This window comes from Ambystoma mexicanum, chromosome 5q (assembly GCF_040938575.1).
Source record: "Ambystoma mexicanum isolate Mex_15411 chromosome 5q, UKY_AmexF1_1, whole genome shotgun sequence".
NCBI classification, from domain to species: domain Eukaryota; kingdom Metazoa; phylum Chordata; class Amphibia; order Caudata; family Ambystomatidae; genus Ambystoma; species Ambystoma mexicanum.
Window position 1 is genome coordinate 614,821,781 of NC_090933.1, and position 22,624 is coordinate 614,844,404.

Genomic DNA, 22,624 nt, shown 5'->3' on the forward strand with positions numbered 1-22,624 from the left:
GCCCACATTATAATAATAAAGAAAAATCATATCCATGGCAACAGTGCAATAAAAAATATGCTGATACAAAAGGCCCATTGTGAAATTAGATACGAACGCAGAACCAGAGTTCAGTATGGCTGGATCAGCATTATAGCAGGGTATAGAGCACTGAAATCACTGTGCGTGAGATCCTCCCATGACAGTAACGATTGATTTAAAAGCATTAGGCCTGAAGTCTTCCTGGCACAAGTACAGATGCAGTGGGGGAGCTTTATAAGCCATAAGCAAGTAAACCTCGCAACCCAGTAAATGAATATCCTAAATCAAACTTGTACCTATCATGCCTAAGAATTACAAAAATAAATACAATATTATATATTAAAACCGGGCTAACTTAGACTTGAGAGAGCCAACTGGGCCCATGCCTACCCCTAGTACAGCCAGAATGAAAGAAGTTAGACAAATCTGGCTTGCGGATCAACTATCACACATTTATGTCATCTTAGCCCTGCGCAAACCAGGCCCAGTGAATATATTTTGCCACAAAGTATCCAACGGGCAAAACCCAAAGTACCTCTGCAATAGTCCAGGGCTTCCTGAGATGATCTAATGCCTGCCGCCATAAACATTGGCTTCAGGTATAGGGATCTCAGAATTTTTATCTCGACGCAGAAAAACATGAAATGAGCTACTGTTTCCTCATCTATACCTAATTTGTGTCCCCCTGTGACCTTGTGAACGAGGCTAACCTGAGGGTGCCCATCCCAAACCCTAAGAATAAAGCTTGCGCATAGGGAGTACTGACGACATCAAGATACCTTTCAAACCCCAAAGTCCAACTTCGTCAAAAGGTAACTAGGACCCAGCCAGACTCTAAGGCAAGCATTGTGATCCACCATGTTTTTCCTGGTAAGAGCAATCGTAGCCTTCTCAATTCTTGTCAACGCTGCTTCATCAGCCGAAGACAGACTGGACCACAAGGCGGCCTCATCTGAAGTGTTTCAGTTTTACTTCATAGGTGACGATGCTATTTTGAAGACATTTTGCCCTTTGATAGGCACCATGTTAGATGCCATTCAAGGCAAGCAGGAAGGTGTGAACTATTGTATAGATGATGACATGCATGGCGCCCATGACAAGTGGACAGAGCACCGTGCATTTCTGTGTGTGATGTAGACTGAGATGAGAGTAATGAGGCAGGGATTTCAGGAACACTCATGACTCACGGCAGAGCAGAATAGATGGCATAATAACATCATAGCTGTGCTAGAAAAAGTTGATGAGTCTTTCCAGACACAGAGTACAAAAGCGATCATGTAGGTGGCGGTGTCGTTTGGCAGTCATTGGTGGCTGCATTGTTCTCTGAAACAGATGGTGCATTACTGAAAATGGAATGCCCCTTTAGTCACAAAACCAATTTGGTAGATGAGACCATAATCCCAAGTCATTCCTTGATTGTGACAACACCTGTTGTAAATACACCTCTGGACACCGAGGAGACCCCCCCCCCCCCCGCCACCCATACCAGTACCCTTGTCATATCTGTTACATACACAGCAATTGGTGCAGTGAACCTTGATGTTACATATGACAAGCAGTTGCCTACACAATCAGCCAAAGTCACTGCTGGCCTTGTGATGTCACCATTAAATGCCAGTGTGCCTGGCCCATCACAAACTGACAAAAGTACACATTCAATTAACAGGCACTTCATTGTCACTTCTGCCAGGCAGCATGGCACCCCTAGATTATCCGCCGGGTGTACAGAGAGGGATGTTTAAACATTCAGGTGAAGAAGCCTCCCCGCTTCAAGGGCATGCTAGAGCACAACTCAAGTCCACCACACAGCCATGTGCTCACCAATGCAAGTACCATGAAAATCACTGAATGAGACAGTGCCCTCATGGAAAATTGCTTTGCATCACAAGCAAATGTACTCCCTTCCTCCCTGATCAAATTTTGTTTGATCCACTTCCAATGTTTACAAGATGTAATCCTAATACTACAAGCATAACCCTCCTCTTCAACCACTTTGTACCGTAAGATTTGTTTGTATGTCTCAAAGGAATAGTACCTTGTGTGATGGCGGGCAGCAGGTCCCACGTGGGCATGCATAAAATGGCACTAAAACAGCTGAATGCAAATGAACAATGCAAAAAGCAATTGAAAAAACGAAAAGGGGGGAATAAGGGGGAAAGTGGTGGAATGCAAAATGACCCCATACGAAGTGGCTAAAAAAAGTAATGTAAATGAGACTTACCTTTTGCGGTGTACAAGCCTTTGAGGTAATCAAGAGCGGGAATGGCCGGCAGGCTCATGCTGCTTATTCGTATGTTTCTACTATTGGTTGCTGTGATAAACTGCATACATGCGTAGCATGTACATCACAGCGCAATGACATCATTGCGTGTTGAATGCGGTGACGTCAGGTGAAAGTTTACAGAAAAAACAGAATAAATCGTATAAAACACACAAGGTTTCCAAACAATGGAAATTGAGGGTATAAATAGAAAACGTAAGATACATAGAAAAACATGAAGATAATTGAAACAATAATTATGAAAAAAATCTAAAAAAGATGGAAGATAAATCAAAAAATTACAAAATAAGTAAAACACGTTAAATAATAATCAAGGAAAAAAAATTCTATTAACATAGTGGTGCCAACTCCTCTCTCCTCAAACATGTAGAATCAACAATTCGTGTTAGCTAATGACATCATTGAGAAGGGAGCATAGACTAGCAATAGACAATGGTTAAAGTCAAAACCTTTGTATTTTTCAAATGTGCATCATACGTCATATGCCCCCATACAATGCGAAAGATTTCAAATGAAAAAAACTGAGGACATAAGCCATCAAATAATGTATACATTGCGACAAAACACAAGTGCGATAGGCCATCAAACAGACTGGCTGAATTCTAGGCATTGTTAGCACAATTCACCAAATGATACTGAGATTACAGGGATACTTGGGAGGAATTCAAAACAAGGACACATAGAATCCTAAATGCAAAGATGAAAACACAACTTGAAACACTAGTTGAACATGCAAATACTTTGGATAAACTGTCTTGATACGTTCTAGATTGGCCTAAACACAAACAATAACTATGTCTGGCTGGAAAGATTATTTTAAACCTACTAATGAAACATTTTGAAGGCCTGGATGAACTCCCCAATGATGGACCTGTGGTAATAGACACATGATTTGTGAAGATTTGTCCCTACTGCGAGAATAGGATGGGTTTTTAGTGATGAATAATCCTGACAAACCTGTGGCGGTCTTCCAGGTCTTTCACAATAATTGGTCTTCACATGATGAATAACATGTTTATTTGTCAAGTTTGTTTAGCTAACCAGAGGACTCCCCAGTGATGTGTCAAGTTTCTTTAGCCAACAAGATCCCACAAATCTAATGTTCAGTGCTTTTTTATTATCATGCAAGGGAAGGTATTTGAGAGCAATATTCTTCATATGTTACATCTTAGTTTATCCTTAAGCCCCAGCACATTGGAGTCACTGCAACACATGATTGGCATTACTTTATCTCTGTTAATTGACAAAATGCGAATTTCTTTTTCTTTCCAAACATTTATTATGTTTTCTACTTCTCCTTGTATGGCAGCTAGTTTTAGTTTTGCCTGAAAGTTGGCAAAGCCCACTGTAGCCAAAATAGTCCTGTATATGATGGGCTTTAGGATTCGAGTAAGTATACAGCATTTGTTTTTTTTTTTTGCCTTTCAGTAGAGCATTCATCCGGTCAGGTTATTGCCTGACCTATACATGACGGCATAAGGGACACTCTGATTAGATGAGTAATGATGTCACTAATTTTCAACCCATCAGCCTCATTTGCTCCTCTACATCCTAGACAGACAGTTAAAAAAGAAGCATTGGCAATGCAAATACTCTTGGAGTTCACTGATGTTCTTTGCATGTCGCATTTTTAGGCACATGGGGTCAAGGAGGGGAGTGCACAGTTTCAAAGGAGGATGCGATAATGGGTGCAGAATGAGAAGGGAAATAGAGAGAGGGAGGAAGTCATTGATAGAGGGTGTCATTGATAAACAAGAGGAAATAAGAGCGAGAATGGGTCAAAGTGAGAGAGTAAGAAATAGAGAGTGTGAGAGGTGTGATGAGAGGGGAGAGGGAGGGGGTAATGTGGGTGGAGGAATACAGAGGTAGAGTGGGGTAAGGTGGCTGGGGGAATAAAGGGTATAGGGTGGGTGGAGCCAGATAGAGGGGGTATGGTGCATGGTGGGGGTAAACAGAAAAGGGGTAGGATTTAGTAGAGAAAGAGGGGTATACTCAGTGGTGGTACAAAGAGGGGGTAGGGTTAGAAGAATCAGTAGGGTGGGTGGGGTAGATAGAGTAGGGGTAGGGTAGATGGGTGGGTGTAGAGAGAGTGGGGGTAGGGTTGGTGAGGGTTGGGAGAATGGGAGTAGGGTGGGTGTGCAGGGGTAGAGAGAGCAGGGTATGCCTGTAGAGAGAGCTGGGGTATGGTAGAGAGAGCATGGGTAGCATTTGTGATGGTAAAGAGAGTGGGGCTAAGGTGGATGGGTGGGTGTAGAGAGAGGGGGGTAGGCTGGTTGAGGGTAGAGAGAGTGGTAGTAGGATGGCTGTGCGGCGTTAGAGAGAGTGGGGTATGCCTGTAGAGAGAGCTGGGGTATGGTAGAGAGAGCGGGAGTAGGGTGGGTGTGGGTAAAGAGAGCAGGGTAGGTTGGGTGGGGGTAGTAATACATTTGATTTCCGGTCTCCTTGTTATCAAAGCAACGTATTGTTTCAGTAAAGTGACACCAGCCTGAGGTGGGAGTCACTGGAGGTGCATGCTTCTCGGGAAGCTTCCACATGCACAGGCTGTCCACCAAAGGCACACACAAAAAAAAGCTATAACACTCCCTTTGTCTGTTGCCATCTGTTTAAACATGTGGTTTTACTCTTTATAATGTACTGTGCTGCCTATTTCTATTGAGCGATCTCTGCAAATGGATACAAAATACTTTAATGGGAATTCGATCCAAAGACTTCTTGGATGCGTGCCTATCTCCTTAACAACTAGGCTACCATGCTATTTGCCTAATCGCCCGCATTTGCGCCCATAAACTCAAAGCAACATTGTATTTGTTACCAGCCCCAAAAAATGTCATCTGACTTTGTGGTCAGGCACTCTGTCTGCATCTCACCTTTGCCCAGGGATATTTTCAAGCATCAGCTTCAGGCTTCATTATTCGTCAGCCTTGAATGTACAACGCTTGGTGCTTACCTGCCTAGCGGTTCACTCTCTTCACGGACCTCCTGACTCTATGCTTTTGGCAACATCCGACGCTGAGCCTGCAAGCACAGTAGTGCTTGGCTCCTTCGCTCCCACTTCGGTCAGCTCCCCCGTTGTAGGCAGACGCTCTGCAGCTACCCGCTTCAGGCAGAAATAAACTCATCACTGGCAAGGATCTAACCGGCTTTCAGCTCACTAGATCTCACATCAGCATGCTGCTCCCAACAGGGACAGTTGCACAATCTTCCAGTGTTCAGACAGGAGTTTCAATTGAGATGTCAAGGAGGAAAATGTTGCTTCGCCCGACTGTAAAACAGATCCCGCTGTGTAGAAAGGCACCCAGACACGTGACATGTGGCAGTACTCCTGATTGGGAGAAAAGACGTAAACAAGCCACTATTGGATTACATCCGTGTAGTAGAACAGGAAAGTATCCTTAGTGCATTGGCGTTTGTATGGCAAAGCATTTCGAGATGTCATGCCAACCACAAAGACTGCTTCTTGCAACCCCTTTCTTATTGTAGCAATAGTTTTGACAAATTTTGATGGTTTATGCCACCAAAAAGCTCCAAAACCGAAAAACAGACCCTGCATCCAGTTTCCATCTTATTTGAAAATCCTGCTTTCAATCGCAAAGTACAAATGAACACAATGCAGGCTTGGCTGTATTCTCTATCTGGAAATCTGACCATTAAAAAGTGTTGCCAGATTAGGTTATTTTCCCCACACAAACTGACTACAGAAAATGCTGCTGTGCAGGGAACACTGAGCATGCACGGACTACCAATTTTCCTTCAGTCACTTTGCGTTTTGTTTCACATTATGCCTATTGGAGTAGAAAAGATCCCTAATTACTCTTGCTGGGAATGTGGGGAAGAGAAAAGACGTGTAGTGGATGTTCAGTGTTAGAAGAGGGACAATGAAAAAGGGAGGAATAGGAAAATTGGCTAATAACCAGGTAGTTCGGTCTGAAATGTTATTGGCTCAATCAATCGGACATGTATTTCTGAGCATTCATGGTTCGTTCTTAAAAAAGTTTCCAATGCAACTGACTGTGATGCTGGAAATGCATCGGAGGGACAGGGCCTCCGTATCCTTGTCCTTTACTGCTTTTCATCATGTGTTCTGTCGCGTTTTCCGCGCAGGAGTTCACGTGGGACTCCTGGCGGTGCAGCTCTCTTTCTTTTGGTTTGGTGAACGGACCCGTGGGATACCCTTATGGCACCCATGGGTGGGGGGTACAACCCTGTGCCCCTAGTGTATGTTTTCAGGCACCTGTAGGTGGCCCGCAGAGCAGGGTATGGGCTGGTGGCAGCTCCATGCTGAATTTGACAGGTGCGCAGAGTATCCTCCATTTTGGGATACCCCGGCCCTGCGATTGGGCTCAGTTGATTCCTGATGGAAAACAAGATGGCCCCGGTGGCCTCTTGCTTTCTATTACCCATTACCTTGTTTTCCCAAAGTCCTAGGAAGCCCTGACTCTGTCCCTTCCCCCTGACTGGCTGTTGGGTGGAAGTGCCATATATGGTGTTGTTGTGAAGGCCCAGTCAGACTAGCTGGAGCCTTCCCGGTGATGTATGTTGTGGGTACCTCCTGTGGGTGGGACCTGGGTGAATAGAATGTGTGACGAATATGCATTTTGTGTTGTGGGTGTCTAGTATCTGGTGGTTGACACAATGACTGAGACAACCCTGCCCGAAACCGGTATGAATGCAGCTTTGAGTGTTGAATGGCTCGGTACTTGTCCCAATACACATAACTTGTTGTGAGTGTCTGGAGAGAAGTGAATGGCCTCAATACCTCGTGTGCCTGATTGGCTGCTTGCCTGCATGAATGCCCATAGTCGTGATTGGATGCTTGAGTGTGACCCAGCGGAATGAATGGGAGATCAACAATATATCTGGGGACCTCTCACTGCTAGGAATAGTGTTCAGAAGCGGAAGTCCACTATGACGAGTAACTGGATTAACTGACGCTTGACCTTGAAGCCCTGCTGGACGAGAAGAATTGCTGTTGCTCTACTTCACAATCTGAAAGCTGCTGTGCCCCCAAGGACTGACCCAGAGAGGACCTGGTAAGACGCCCTCTTCCCGAGCTACGAGGGACCATCGTGCACAGCTGATCTTTGCCAACGCTCCCTGGTAGACAGACCTACAACAGGCTGCCAATCCGATATGGGGACTGCTGCGGAACTCCAAGGAGAAGCACTCGGACTGTTGTCCGCCACTGTCGACGACCGCCGTCGCCGACCAGAGCCGCCGTGCTCCCGTTTGCCTAAGAACTTCATTGATCATCGGACGCTCTCGTCTGCATCGTCATCCGCTTGTCTCCCGCTGGAGAAGGCCCGACCATCGATGCGCCGAGGAGCATCCACCGGTGGGTTTCCCGCCACCTACAGACCGCAGAGACGCCTACGACTCGACGCCCTTGCTGGGCCACAGTTCTTCATCATCTCTTTACGGTCCAGAACTATTGTCACCGAGGTGCCCCGCACGCCTCTTCCTTGCAGGACGCCAACGCTCTGTCGTCGACGAGCACCGCTAGGAACGAAGCTGCCACTTCCCTGCCATAGTTCACCCTGTTCACCGTCGGACGTTCGACGACCCGTGACTCCGGCCTTAAAGGGAGGGCACTCAAGAAGGGCCATCGATTCCCCGACACCGAACGCCAAGTTCCCCGACACCTCTCGACGATCCGTGGCTCCCGCCTGAAAGGGAGGCACTCAAGAAGGAACGGTCAGTGCATCGTCGGAGAACTCTACTCCACCAGGTATATTGGGGGGGTAAAACCTTAATTGGAAGAAGTAAGACTATTGAACATATGGACTGGGCTTGTGCTATATATCTTTATTTACAGGTTGCCCAGGTGGGGGGATCTCCACACAGAACTGTGTCTAGGTAACAGGGCCAGTATTCTGCCTATTGTTTCAACCATCGTACGTTCCTGCCTATCTCTATTGCTGGTTTACTCGTTATTGATCTGTGTGACATTTTAACCGTACAGTTAATGCACTTTAATGAGATTTGATAACATTAGTGGTACCACTCTAGACGTGTATATATTTATCATTATTGACTTCCAAGTACAAAGTGCGTTATTGTGATCGTGTACATACCTTTGAATATTAATTATATAAAGACTGTGTTTTCAGTAATACAGTGTGTGGACATTCCTTTGTAGGGGTTCGGGGACTACACTGTACTTAAGAACCAGCCCGCATCACCTCCTGAGAAGCTAGGCCTTGATTGCTCGTCCATTGCTACCTTATAGAGAATCTTGGCTGGGGTCTTCTGTGCCTCTCCTAAACCATATAGAGAGCAGAAGTACAGACATCCCTACCGGTCTTTACACTGACCCAAGTTTTTCTCACTTTAACACTTGCGATAACGACAGGTCGGGTGCCGCCATCTTGTGCTAATCTTATCTGTTGATCCATCGCCCTAAATTCAAGTGTCCTTGCGGCACTAATTAAGATCATCCGCACTAACGCTAACGTCTCTAGACCCTCACTCCCCATTTCACAATGCCAATGCACGTCTCACGTCAACGTCCTCTGTGCGCAATCTACTGACATGTCTCCATGGTAATGTCAAGATGCCTCGTTTCTCCACAAGTGTTAACAAAGCCTTTCTGATCACACAACGTTGGAGTTTCTTTTTCCTTAGTGTCAGTGTATTTCATTTCGAGCTTCCCTGACTTGTTTCTGCTCGTTCAGCTATCTGCCAAGTGCTACACACTGAGAACAGGTACTTACACTGCCTAAAACAAATTACATCAGTATTCACTTTTCATTACTTATATTATGTACAAATGTCTTTACCAAAACGTATTTAAACATGTGTCCTTGCAAACTTTTAAAATTTGAGGCTATTAATCTTGTCTTTTCACAATGTGTTTTTGTAACATGGCTGTTTCTTCTCTTGTCTTTCTTTGACATTTAAAGTTATTGTGGAAACTTTTCTTTACTGCATACAAACAAAAACGTTTTTATTTGATTCAACGTTGATTATGTGCATCTTCACTATTCAGGAACTATGGCAACAATTCAGCCCTACCTGTACAAGCCCGAATATTCAGAAGCGGAAATACTTGAAAGAGAAAAAACTTGAGACGATGTGGAATCAGATGAAAGTCATGACACTCAATCGTCGGTGCATGAACCCAGTCACATGAAACACGTTTCCACCTGGTGTACCTGCCATCGTTGTGACCTTATGCCTACTCTGTTGGAGAACTGCTGTTGCAGAGAAAACTCTGGCTGCTTGGTCTGCATTGCCGAAGAAGACACTCCACTGTTATGTGTTACCGAGCTGCATGACTTCAGGGCCGCTTGCCTTACAAAATCTGTGTTGCGAAAGATGATCGTCCTTATGCATTAACTTCAGGCTACAGTTCGCCCTCGTAATCACCCTATATTTGTTGTGTGTTTGACGACCGAGATGGCTAACCTAATGGGCCCCATTACAAGTTTCCTAGTCTGGGAATTACGATACCGGTAAGTTTCCGGTACCGTAGTTCCCGGACCGGCAATCTACAAGGTCTTTCACCTATAACCTTTCTACCAAGAAGAATCACACAGAGCTGTTAATTTGTAAAGAAACTTGTTAACGTCTATAAATAACAGTATTTTTCATTTTCATGCACTCAACAGAATATATCACCACATATTAACCCTCAGCACATTTGAAAACGAGAGCCAAAATAACATTTTCTTTGCATACTTTTAATAATGCACATTGCACTGGGGGGATTTCCTTTCTCCACACTGCAATATGTGCCCCTTTTCACTTGTAATTGGCATATAATCATCAGCATTTAAACCAAGCAAACTTGCTCCATAGAACAGTCTGATAACACTGCTTAATTGCTTTAATTGCAGTAAAATATTCACATATTTATATAAATAATAGTGCCACCTGTAAAAAAAATATAAACATATTTAATGCATCAGTACATCCTTGAATGAAATGTAAGACCATCTGTAACAAAGAACTAGTCACCACTTATAAATTCATTTTATTAGCATTAGCTAATAATCCATTCCAATCGTGTAAATATATGTGTCTCTTACTTTCCAGGGCTGCTCCTGTCAGGCAAAGCACAGTTCAAAAGGTCACATTCCCAGATAGTAATACATTAAAGATAACTGCTCTGCTAAGACGCTTCTACCCGAACATGTTGGAGGAATATAACGCAGTGCTGTCGTTGCCGCTTTCAACTCATGTTTTCCTCTTACCATGTACGTCATTATGAAATTATTTCTCAGCTTAGCAGTGTTATACCTGAATTGCTCCTTGCGATCCGATTTGTTTGCTGCCGAGGCAAACTGTTGCCTCTGCCGTATTACACAAATCAACTCCTCTTTAGAAGAACGTCTCTTCAGTGTCTCTCCATTTTCAAAGGCACTTAACCCCCTCCTCATGAGGGCATCTTGACGTGCTTGCACAACCCACAGGAACAAGTGCCCTTCCTCAAACTCAAACAAGACCTCCAGCAAGCGGTAGAGAAACGCTTGTATGCCGACCTTTGAACCTCTGCCATTCTTCCTTCCATAATGAGATGGAATCGACATTGCCCCAGACCTCTGCTCTGACATCATTATTTGATCTGCAGGAGGTCAGGACAGCAGAGCTCCTGTCTGCTAACGGCTGCAACGGACATGCAGGCGCCTTGGCAGCTTCACAAGATGTATGGCTGCTCATGCGAGCGCTGCCACAGTATAAACGTTCAGTATAATTTTGCCCATCCATGACGTCTTTGCCAAAAAGGTCATTACGCATCAATCTAACACCCTACAGGCCAAGGACTCCTGCTCACCATATGAGATAGATCATAAAGCATTGGTTTCCCTACAGGCTCCACCTTGTACTTTTGATTTCACCGCCTGTTCTGAATCATTTGTGTCAGAAACTATCCCTGCCATGAAGCCCACCTCATGTCATAGTGATGTTTGCCCGGCGAGCCTGTTCATCAAATGTCGAAAAACCTTAAGCCCGTGGTCACTAAATTCATTAACCGCTCCTTTATTGAAGGTAGTGTCCCCCTCTTCTTAAAAGATGCCTGGGTAACCCTTTTATTGAAAAAGGAATCTCTGGACCTGTTTATCCCTGATAATTACCAACCTATTACAAATGTGCAGTTTTTAATGAAGATTCTGGTTAGAGTGGCACACTTGCAACTTCCAAATCATGTTGAGACCCACAATATCCTTCTCCCTTGCCAATCTGGTTCAGGAAGGGCTTTGGCACTGAGACGGCTATGCTGGATCTTAAGGCCAACTTACTTGAGAACATGCACCAGGGGCTGTTATCAGCTCTGATGTTGCTGGACTTGTCTTCGGCTTTTGATATTGTAGATCACGATCTCCTAGCTGAAATACTTCAATCAGTCGCTGGCTGTTCATCTGAAGCTGTCCTCTGGATCTCTTCATTTCTGGGCCCAAGAACCACACGAGTTAGCGTGGGTGATGTCTCCTCTGCCCCTGCCTTTACTGTATGCAGCGTCCCACAGGGGTCTTGCATCGCTCGGATGCTGTTTAACATTTATATGATCCCCTTCCTGCTCTTGCTTCTTAGCCTGGGTGTGCTTGTGGCTAACTATGCTGACGACACTCAAATTGTCATCACACTATCAGGCTCTGCAGACTCAGTAACTCTGAGTACCATTTACAGGTCCATCCACGTCTGGATGGCTGTAAAATAATTGGTATTAGACGCAAGCAAAACAGAGCCTCTCATCGTTGCCTCAAGTTACAAGTTTGTATTTTTGTATTTTTTGTATTTATTTTAGTTTATATAGCGCCTTAATCCAAAGCGCTTTACGAGAGGAGCAAGTGAATACAACAAGCAATAGTTAACAATGAATCAAAACCAGAAAACAGTACAACAAACAATTTACATTCATGATGAGGCTAAGTACTAATAGAGGGACAGAAGGTAGGAGGAGAGGGTAGAGGTGGGTTAGTTGGTGAGAGAGGAAACAATTGGTGCTGGGGGGAGAGTGGAAGAGATTTTAGAGAAGTGCGAAATAAGGGATAGGAGGTGATGGAGGGGACGGGAAGAGGAAGGAGGTTCCAGTGGAAAGGAGCAAGAAGTTGGAAGGAGGGGAAACGGGAGGGGGCATATGATGGAGGTGGAGTAGAGAGAAGAAAGAGATCTGCAGAACAGAGAGAACGCGAAGGAGTATAGAAAGAGAGAAGGGAGGATAGGTAAGGAGGGGTAAGACCATAGAGGGCTTTGAAGTCTAGGTAGAGGAAGTTAAATTTGAGCTGGGAGTGGAATGGGAGCCAGCCTAGTGAGTTAAGAGAAGAGGAGATGGAGTTGTGAGGTGAGAGGAGGCAGAGGGAGCGAATGGCAGAGTGGTAGACAGATTTGAGGGGGGGAGAGATGAGAGGAGCGGAGTCCAAAGAGAAGAGTAGAGCAGTAGAAAAGTCTGGAGAAGAGGAGGGAGGAGATGAGGAGTTTAGTAGCTTGGAAGGTTAGGAAAGGATGAATTTTGCGGATGTTGTAGAGGTGGAAACAGCAAGATCTGGCAGTGAGGGAAATGTGAGGAGAAAGAGAGAGGTGGGTGTCAATGTGCAGACCACGGCTTCAGGCATGAAGCAAGAAGGGGAGTTGGGAAGGAGGAAAAAGAGGGAGGAGGAAGAGTGTTGGCAGGGAAGAAAAGGAGTTCAGTTTTATCTGCATTGAGAGTAAGGAAGTGAGAGGACATCCAAGATTCAATAGCAGAGAGGCAGGAAGAGAGTTTATGGTGGATGTCAGGAGAGAAGGAGGAGAAAGAGAGGAAGAGCTGGGTATCATCAGCATAGAAATGATGTGAGACATCAAAGGAAGAGATTAAAGGAGAAAGGAGGGAAGTATACAGCGAAAAGAGAAAGGGGCCAAGGACAGAACCTTGGGGAATGCCATGGTTGAGTGGAGAGATTGGGGAGGTGGAGCCACCCCAAGATATCATATGATATGATAGTTTATTTATATAGCGCCTATACACAATATGTTTCAAAGCACTTTAAGGCAAGGGAGGGAATAAGGGAAAACACAATGGGCCTCATTACGACCCTGGCGGTAAGGGGTTTACGCCAGCGTTAGCTGCGCCGACCCCTTACCGCCAATTACGAGGTCCCTTAGCGCCATGGAGCTTTTAACACCCGCTTTTAGCGGGTGTTAAAATCCATGGCGCTAAGGGACCATGGAGTTAATTACGCCACCGTAATTTACGGTGGCGTAATTAACGCCTTCCCCACTCCCATTATGCCCTATGGGGCAAAAATGGGAATGGGGAAGGGTAAATGGGGATTGGGGACTTACCGCCCCGCCAAGGTCGGAATGGGGCGGTAAGTCCGCCAACCACCATGGCGTAAACGTAGTTTACGCCATGGTGGTAAAGTGACGGCCCAGGCTGTAACTTACCGCCTGGGTCGTAATGAGGCCCAATGACATTCTTTCAGGCCATGAACAGTAAGAATGTGAAATTAACTATCGTACTCGGCCTGATGACATTTCAGATAGTGCAAGAGCTAAGATATAGATAAGGAAGGGAGGGGGAGAGTGGGAAGGAGATGGAAATAGACAGGCGACTACCATACTAGGCCTGATGACATTTCTGGTAGAGCCGGAGAAAAACAAAAGGTGAGGGAGAGGGGTGCAGAAAGGGAGGGGAGGAACAAAACAAGCGACTATTGTACTAGGCCTGACAACGTTTCAGATAGTGCTGGAGGGAGGGTGCGGGGGGGAACAGTAAGGGGATGGGGGATCGACAGACGAGGTTGCTATCATACTAGGTCCAGGGACAATTCTGATAGAGTAAGTGCATAGAAGAAAGTAAGGGGAGGAGGGGAGGAGATAGGAAAATGGAGAGGGGAGGAGAGAACAGAGAGTAAGCAGTCAAAAAGAGTGGAGAAGCAAGAGGGGAGAGCGAATACAATTGCAGAAGTCAGTAGTAACACATAATGTTGCAAGCCAGGATACAAGATGAAGATGGGAACAGCATGATTCAGGGCCACCATGAGTAGAAGATGCAAAGGAAGTCCAGCATAAGAGTTGAGAAAGAGTGACGCAACGTGAATCAATGAAGTCCATAAAAGTAAAATCCAGCATTGGCCACAAGACGGTGATGGTGAAACCAGAATGTTTAAGGACAGACTCCTGTATGCGGGAGGGGGGGGCACAAGGGAACAACACCAGGAAGGCACCAGGTGGGCGGGCCTTAGGCTAGGTGACCTACATCCACTTACACCTGTTCCCCAGCTGCAAAGGAAAAGAGGCTGGAGGGCTCCTTAAGTAGGGAAAAGAGTGGCAAGCAGGAAGGCACCAGGTGGGCGGGGCTTGCTAAGTGCTGAAAAAGAGTGGCAACCAGGAAGGCACCAGGTGGGCGGGGCTTAGGCCAGGTGACCTACATCCACTTACACCTGCTCCCCAGCTGCAAAGGAAAAGACGCAGGAGGGCTGAGAAGATACTGAGAAGGTGCGGTTAGAGAGATAGGAGGAGAACCAGTTAAGAACTGAGTCATTAAGGCCAAATGAGGAGAGAGTGGTAAGGAGTAGAGGATGGTCGACAGTGTCAAAGGCAGAAGAGAGGTCCAGTAGGACCAGAATAGAGGAGTGCTTAGAGTAGCGAGCAGAGAGGAGAGAGTTGAGAACAGAGGTTAGAGCAGTTTCAGTAGAGTGAAGAGGGCGGAAACCAGATTGGGTAGAGGGGAGGAGAGAATGGTTAGAGATGAAGGTAGAGAGTTGAGAGTATACAATGCGTTCTAGGAGTTTAGGAAGGAAAGGTATTAGAGAGATGAGACGATAGTTCGATGCAAGATGGGGATTAGCAGTAGGTTTTTTGAGAATGGGGATGATAGTCGCATGCTTAAAAGGAGTGGGGAAGGTAGAGGTGAAAAGAGAGGTGTTGAAAAGGGATGTGATATAGGGAATGAAGAGGGGGTAGATTTTGGGGATGAGGGGGGTAGGTATGGGGTCAGAGGCAGAGGCAGTGGGGTGGGTTTTAGAAAGGAGGACGGAGACTTCAGATTGAGTGATAGGGGTGAATGAGGACATGGAAGAGGGGGGGAGGAAGCGTAGTAGGAGGAGGAGAATAAGAAGGGAGGAGAGTATAGTGTGTCGGAGATTAAGGACTTTGTTGGAAAAGAAGGTGGCAAGATCAGAAGCAGAGAGGGGGGATGCAATGGAATGATCAGGGGTAGGCGGAGAGAGAAGTCGAGTTAAGGTTTGGAAGATACAGCGAGAGTGAGAGGACTAAGAGTGGAGAAGGTTGGAGAAGTAGGTGCTTTTAGCAGAGTTAAGACACGAGTCATAGAGGGAGTGATAGTAGAAGTAAGCAGTTTTGTTGGGAGTGGTAGGATGGTTGGGTGTTTGAGCCAGGAACGTTCAAGGCGCCTAAGAAGGCGGCGCATGGAGGAAAGATGAGCTGATAGCCAGGGCTGAGCAGGTCAGCGAGAAGGGCGGAATGAGGAGAGAGGGTAAAGATGATCAAGAGTAGAGGAGAGAGAAGTTAAGGCGGATGAGGCTTCCATGGCTGAAAGAGAAGAGAAGTGTGAGAGAGAGGGGAGGGAAGAGGAGCAGGAAGAAAGGAAGAGAGAAGGGTTGAAGTTGCATAGATCACACCTGAGGAAGGGGGTGGAAGAAGAAGGGGAGGGGGAGGAGGGTGAGGGGGAGTGAAGGAGAAAGAGAGCAAGGAGTGGTCAGAGAGATTGTTAGGTAGAGAAGAGATTGGAGATGCAGAGAAGGAGGAGGTAAAGATAAGGTCAATGGTAAAGCCTGATTGGTGAGTGGGAGGTGAGGGGAGAAGAGAGAGAAGATGGCAGTCGAGGATGGATAGGAGAGGAGAGGAGGAAGGGTTAGTATAGAAATGGAGATTGAAATCACCAAGAACGATTAGTGGGGTGGGGCTGGGTGCAATGAGGTTAAGAAAATGACTGCCAGGAGAGTACGCTAACTTTATAATCATGGACACGCCCATTGTGGTTAAATAAAAGTAAAAACACTTGGAGCAATTCTTGATGCCAAACTCTCTATGCATCAACCTGTGGCTGCTGTCAGATCTGCTTGTGGCCTGATAAACAAGCTCCTACACAGTATACACTCCTTTCTTACTCAAGAGAACTTGGTGACCTTAGCCGCAGTTCTTGTGACCACTCGGCTGAATTACTGTAACAGCTTGCTTGCTGGATGTGCCGTCTCTCTTATAGCCATGCTTCAGGTCACCCAGAATGGTGCATTGCGGGCCACTACTGGTTTTGCCAGACGTTCTCATGTTACCATGGCTAGAAGGGTGTTATACTGGTTACCAGTGAAACATCGTGTTATCCACAAAATTCTGACACTAACTCATACATGTGTGGTTAATGCTGCCCCAGAATATCTGCAGGCGTGCATTCAGCTTTATACCCCTAGTCGTTCACTCAGATCACTACAACATCTGAGAGTAATCCAACCTAGGTTTAAGCTGGTGACTGCAGGCAGACGCAGTTTTAATTTTCAAGGTCCCTGTGCCTGGAATGCACTACCACCCAGCATCAGACTGACTGATACACCATTACAGTTTAAGAAGGACCTGAAAACTTACTTCTTCAATCTTTCACCAGATTAGTATTATTTTGTTTCCTCCGGTATGCCTCCCTGAATCCCGAGCCTGGCCCCGATTTCCCCAGTACTCTGCCTGCAGTGTATTAGTCAGGATTGTTTGTTCGTTTTTTCTTTGTTGTTTGCGCGCCCTGAGCCCTGCGGGCTTGTGGCGCGATGGACAAACATTTTTAAATAACTGTATATGGGGAATTTGATGCCACAGTATAAACTTTCAGTACCATTTTGCCCATGCATATGGGAAATTTGTCACCTTTTGACATAGGACTTCTAAATAGTGCTCCTGCCCATAAAACATTACATCACCCATAATACAGTGCTTTCCTTCAATTACAGTATTAAGGCCGTGCACCGATGAGTGCACTGGGGCCTTGCATCATCTTAAAGTAGGCACTGACCTTCCAAGTGTCTCTGATCCTTTTTGTGCTCCTCTTAGCACCATGTGGAGCATTGTAAGCATCACCATCACAGAGGGCCGTCTTCCTCTTGCAACATCAGCATATGGGCAACATCCAGAACACCCTTCAACATGCGACCAGCAGCTGTGGCTCCGCCTTTCATCATTGCTCCATATTTCAACATGGGAATACTAACTTGCCACCAATTTGTAGTGTCTGGATCCAGGACAAGTAAGCAGGACGAAGGGAACACACAGGAGTCAGCAGCTACAACAGGTAAGTAGGTTTTTATTGTTAATTCAGGTTACAAGTTAGAAGTGAAGGGATAGCTTATGTACAGGCATCACTCTCATTGTATCTCCCATCCTGAATCCCTAACCGTCCTCTGTGGAACCTTGAAGGGACCCACCATCTCAGATTCCATGGCTTGCATTGCATAATGCAATGCAAGCCCAACACTACAACTATGTCTTATAAATGGCCACTCAATATATTGAAATAGTCTGTGAGCAGGTAACATAATGAACAGTTTTCAGTTTTTGTTGAAAATTTCAATTGATATTTTATTAAACAAATTTTCTTCGTGACACGTTGTTCTGTGGTTTGTACATTGTGAACTTTAGATTACATTGTGTATCCCTACTTTAGAGATACTCGAATAGTTCAGTGCAATAAGAACCTTTCCAAACACACACTTGCATCGTGTCCTTTAAAAATAGGTCATTTTTTAAAATTACGATGTCTGTTTACGTAGACTGCACTGATGGAATTACAGACGGTTACTATGGCGTAAACCACAGACACGTCCGACATCCTAATGGTGAGGCCAAGCAACTTCTACACAAACTTTTTTTATCGTTTTTGATGTGATCTAAATTATAATACTAATGTCCATTTTCTATTGGACAATGGTATGAATATATACATCGATTAAAGGACTCTAATGCTACATCGACCACTATTCCAAAGTCAACAGTATCCTCGCTCACCTTACAAGTAATTGTTTTAGAATATTCCTTCAGATACGGCTACTATACAAAATATGTATTTGTTCATGTATTTGTTAAGTGTGTTATAAATAACCAATTAAATAAGTAAATAAATAAATAAAATAATTTAAACTTAAAAGATATTGATTATTGTTATGTATAATATTAGCTTTTGATACAAATGGGTTTGTAGGCTTCTTTGTCAATACGGACCATCTTTTACATGTATTTTTGTTGTTGTTGATGTTACATCTTTATTATTACAATTTCTGTTATATAGACGCAGCCTGGAACTTCAACAACGTACAATTCTTCTACTGCAACCGGTCTGGAGGATGAAGTAGGAAAAGTGATAATGTATTTATTTATACTAACAGTTATTTATTAACAATATTCTTTTCATATTTAGGATAACCTATTGTTTTAATAATTAGCAATACTGTCAGCAAAGCATTAGATCAACAAGCTAGATGTATTTATCAGAGAAACACATGCAACAATGAAAGTAAACCTTCAGAAAATTGTAATTTGTCACAGAATAACATAGACCCATTCAATTTATGAATGATGTATGTTTTTGTTTATAAACTTTAGCTGCTTAGCGAAAAGCGGAATCAGTGAAACAAAATAACATTACAGATTAAGGGGGACACAATTTAATCAATATGTTTTGCAGGATGATCTCGAAGCAACTCCCTGCAAAATTTCTGAAGGTTATCAGGTACAGTTTTCAAATATGCCTTTTGGAAATGTAACATCTACACAATGTTAGACTTTTTACATTGTTCAACTGATATTGTAAGTTCGACAATCATTAAATCAACTTTCTCAAGATGTACTTTGTGAGAGCAAAGATTTTAACATATAATTGTTTAACAATTTAATCAATGCTCTTTGAATTTGTGATGTTCAAGGAATGTACTACTGAAGCGGTTGAAATTGAAGAGACACATGGACAAGAGGTATACATAAGATATTGTAAAATATCAGTTATCATCCATTTTGACTGTGATGTAATATTTAATATGGTTTACTGTTTTCCATAGTCACATTTCGTTATATATGTATATATTTATGTATGATTCTTTAAGTGGAATATCAAATTTCAAGGTTTATACAATATCAAAATGCTTTTTTTCAGCCCGGTCTGGCGGTCGGCAAATCCAAATTGACTGTTTCACAGAAAATTCAGAAAACAATGGTAAATAACGTAGGCATTTTTTAAAAATTGGTTGTTTATCAGTTGTTTAATTGATATTACATTTTAATGTAGTCATTCATATATTCTGTATGTGTGCTATGAATTAAGCATTTTCTTTTCTCTTCAATTAGAGGCCTAGGAAGAAGAGTCAGACAACCACACAAATGAATGATGTCACTTGCCAAACCTTTGTCACTTGGGAACAGCTACATTTTGAGGTTCAACATGGTCTTCGCAAGTTTGAGCGTCATGATGCAGATGTCCAGTGGCCGTAATTTGAATTGTATGTCAGCGTTTAGTATTCCAGAATCATTAGTACAGCACACAACTTCACCCAGATGAAACAGACAACACAGAGTATGTTTCAGAATTGCTTGCAGAACCACTCACACAATCCACACCCTCTAGAAAAATGCTAAGAAACAGACAATGTTCCCTGTTTCTCCAAAACATGTGGACCAATAGGAAATATCAAACACAGAAATAACTGAAGCATATTTGCTACTGATTGATGATTGTGCTCGTGATGTGGACTTCACTCTTCACTCGGATTTATCCACCACCATGGAATCGCAAACCACTGTACCTCTGGACAATTGGCTAATAAAGGAATCAAAATGCATTGTATTCCACTGCTGCCAGATTGGGATTATGAAAATGATTACATTTAATCTTAAATTGCGTAGGAGGATTTGTGGGGAGCCATTGGTGAAGTGAAGTTTATTCGTGTGGTCAGAGGCACCAACCTGAAGATCATAGGTAGCTGTGTACACCACCATAACTCATTTTCATGGTCTGCTCAACCTATACTTGGAAAAGTGCCTGCTAGAAATGTACTCTGTTCATCTGCTTTGTTGTTTAGCGGATAAATGTACAGTACAATTTCAAGTTTTTCTAACTTTGTGGGATTGGAGTTCCTGACAAAAACCCAGTTCTACAAAGATCAGAAGGATGTCTTGTTCCCTGTTATTAGCCAGGCGTGGACACTCAAACAGATGTCAATGGACAATGCTCTTGTTGGCGAAAGGCTCTGCTTGCTGGTGATGGACAGTGTGACAGTCTGGGTTTTTCTGCTAAATACTGCACTCACCACTTCCAAGACATGCAAACCAAAAAAATAGTGAGGTAAGTCATTGTGCAAGTGTCTGAATGTACATCTTCTGTTGCCATGGAAAAATATGGTTTCATTAAATTCATTCAACTTCTGCAATCCAGAGGAATGCAAATAAACCTGATAGCCACTGACAGGCATGTTTCAATATCCAAGGCCATGCCATATCAGTTCCCAGACATAAAGCATCAATATGATGTATGGCACATCGCAAAATCAATTTCGAAGAAAAATTACAGCTGCTGGAAAAAAAGGCTACAGAAAACATTTTAAATTGGTTAGAGTCTATCAGCACCCACCTTTGGTGGCGCTCAAAAACCTGATGGATCTGTAAATATTCTGCTTGAAAAATGCCATTCATTGATGCACCAGTATTCTAATATACAATCTTGGAAAGAAATCAAACATTTCCACGAACGTGCACATGGACCATTGAGCAAGGAGCAGGGGCGTAAGAAAAGGTGGTTGATTCCAGGCTCCTTTCCTCACACAGAACTGACAAAACGCTTTCAAGAGACATAAGGCGACTCACCGAGTTATGCCATACAATTGCAGTCGAGGCATCAGCAATCTTTCATCCAAAACAGTCAGGCTTTAGGAGCTATCATGAGACAGAAAGCACTCTGATTAATTTACAATCCCAAATGCTGGAAAGGTTGGATGAAAGCAAAGCTGGGTTGTTGATCCTTTTGGACCTCTCAGCTGCTTTTGATTTGCTGGACCATGCACACCTGCTCAAAACATTAGCAACTACTGGGAATTACTCCAGCGATGTCATTGCATGTACAGATTATTTCCTGAGTGAGCCATACTCCAAAATTTGCTGGGGAAATGCTTTCTCCAAATTGGCCTCTATCAAATATGGAGTTCCTCAAGGGGCATGTATCTCGCCAGCTCTTTCCAACATATATATATAAAACTGTTAGTGAACAACTAGAAACAAAGGGCCAGCATTTTACCAACTATGCCGATGACTAGCAATTGATAATGGACCTCTGTGGATATTACACTATTGATGTGGTCAATCTCAACTTGTTCTACATGTTTCTTCGGGAATGGATGGTTCAAAATTGGATGTGCCTCAATGACTCAAAAACCAAACTTATGATCTTTGGCACAAGACAAGCAAGAACAAACTTAGCCAAGCATATTCAGGTTTTGAGTTAGACAGCTGCCTTATTCCGGTAGTAGAAAAAGTCAAGACACTGGCGCAAAGTGTCGGAAGCATCTTTGAGCTCTGATGCGCATGTCAACAATGTCATTAAAAATGCTCACTACTACCTTAAAGTATTGCGCCAAATAAATCCCCTTGTCTCACGTAAAAATTGCGTAACTCTGGTCAGAGCAATTATCCTGCCTCGCCTGGACTATTTCAAAGCTCTTCTTAGTGGGGCAGTAAGGAGAGCGTGCATAGACTCCAGATTATTAAAAACAACGCTGTTAGAGTAATGTACAATATCCGCAGGAATGAATATGTTAGCAGCTACTGAAGGGACCTTCATTGGCTGCCTGTTGAAAAGAGGATCCAATTCAAAATCCTCTCCCTGACCCATAAATGCCTATGTGGTAACATTACATTCTAGCACAGCACACCTGATCGCAGACCCCCGGGTGAGGAGAACGAGAGGAAATTGCAAAATATTCCCGGTGAGAGCTGCTAAGGCATGTAATGCTCTTGTGGAGAGCCTGCGCAAGGAAGCAATACTTATTGTTTTCAGGAGAAAACTGAAAACCCTGCTGTATGATTAAATCTTCCTGATCTCTGAATTTCCTTTGTCCTGTCTCAGAAATGTCTTTGTGTGAATGTTGCGCTGTGATGCCTGTGGGCTATGGCACATTAGAAATATATAAATAAAATGAAAAAATAAATACATTTTAAAAAACTGGAGATTTGGAGGTGTCCATAACATGTGCCTAAAGTACAGGCCTAAAAGGTTCCATTTTGGCATAAATGGTATGGAGGCCAGATCAAGACTGGCTGTATTTGCACAAAATGAGAACGTTGGAAGGGGACAAGCAAAAACGACAAGAATTTTCAGGATGCTTCGTCAGGAAGCAAACAGTGGGTGGCAAAGCCCATCTT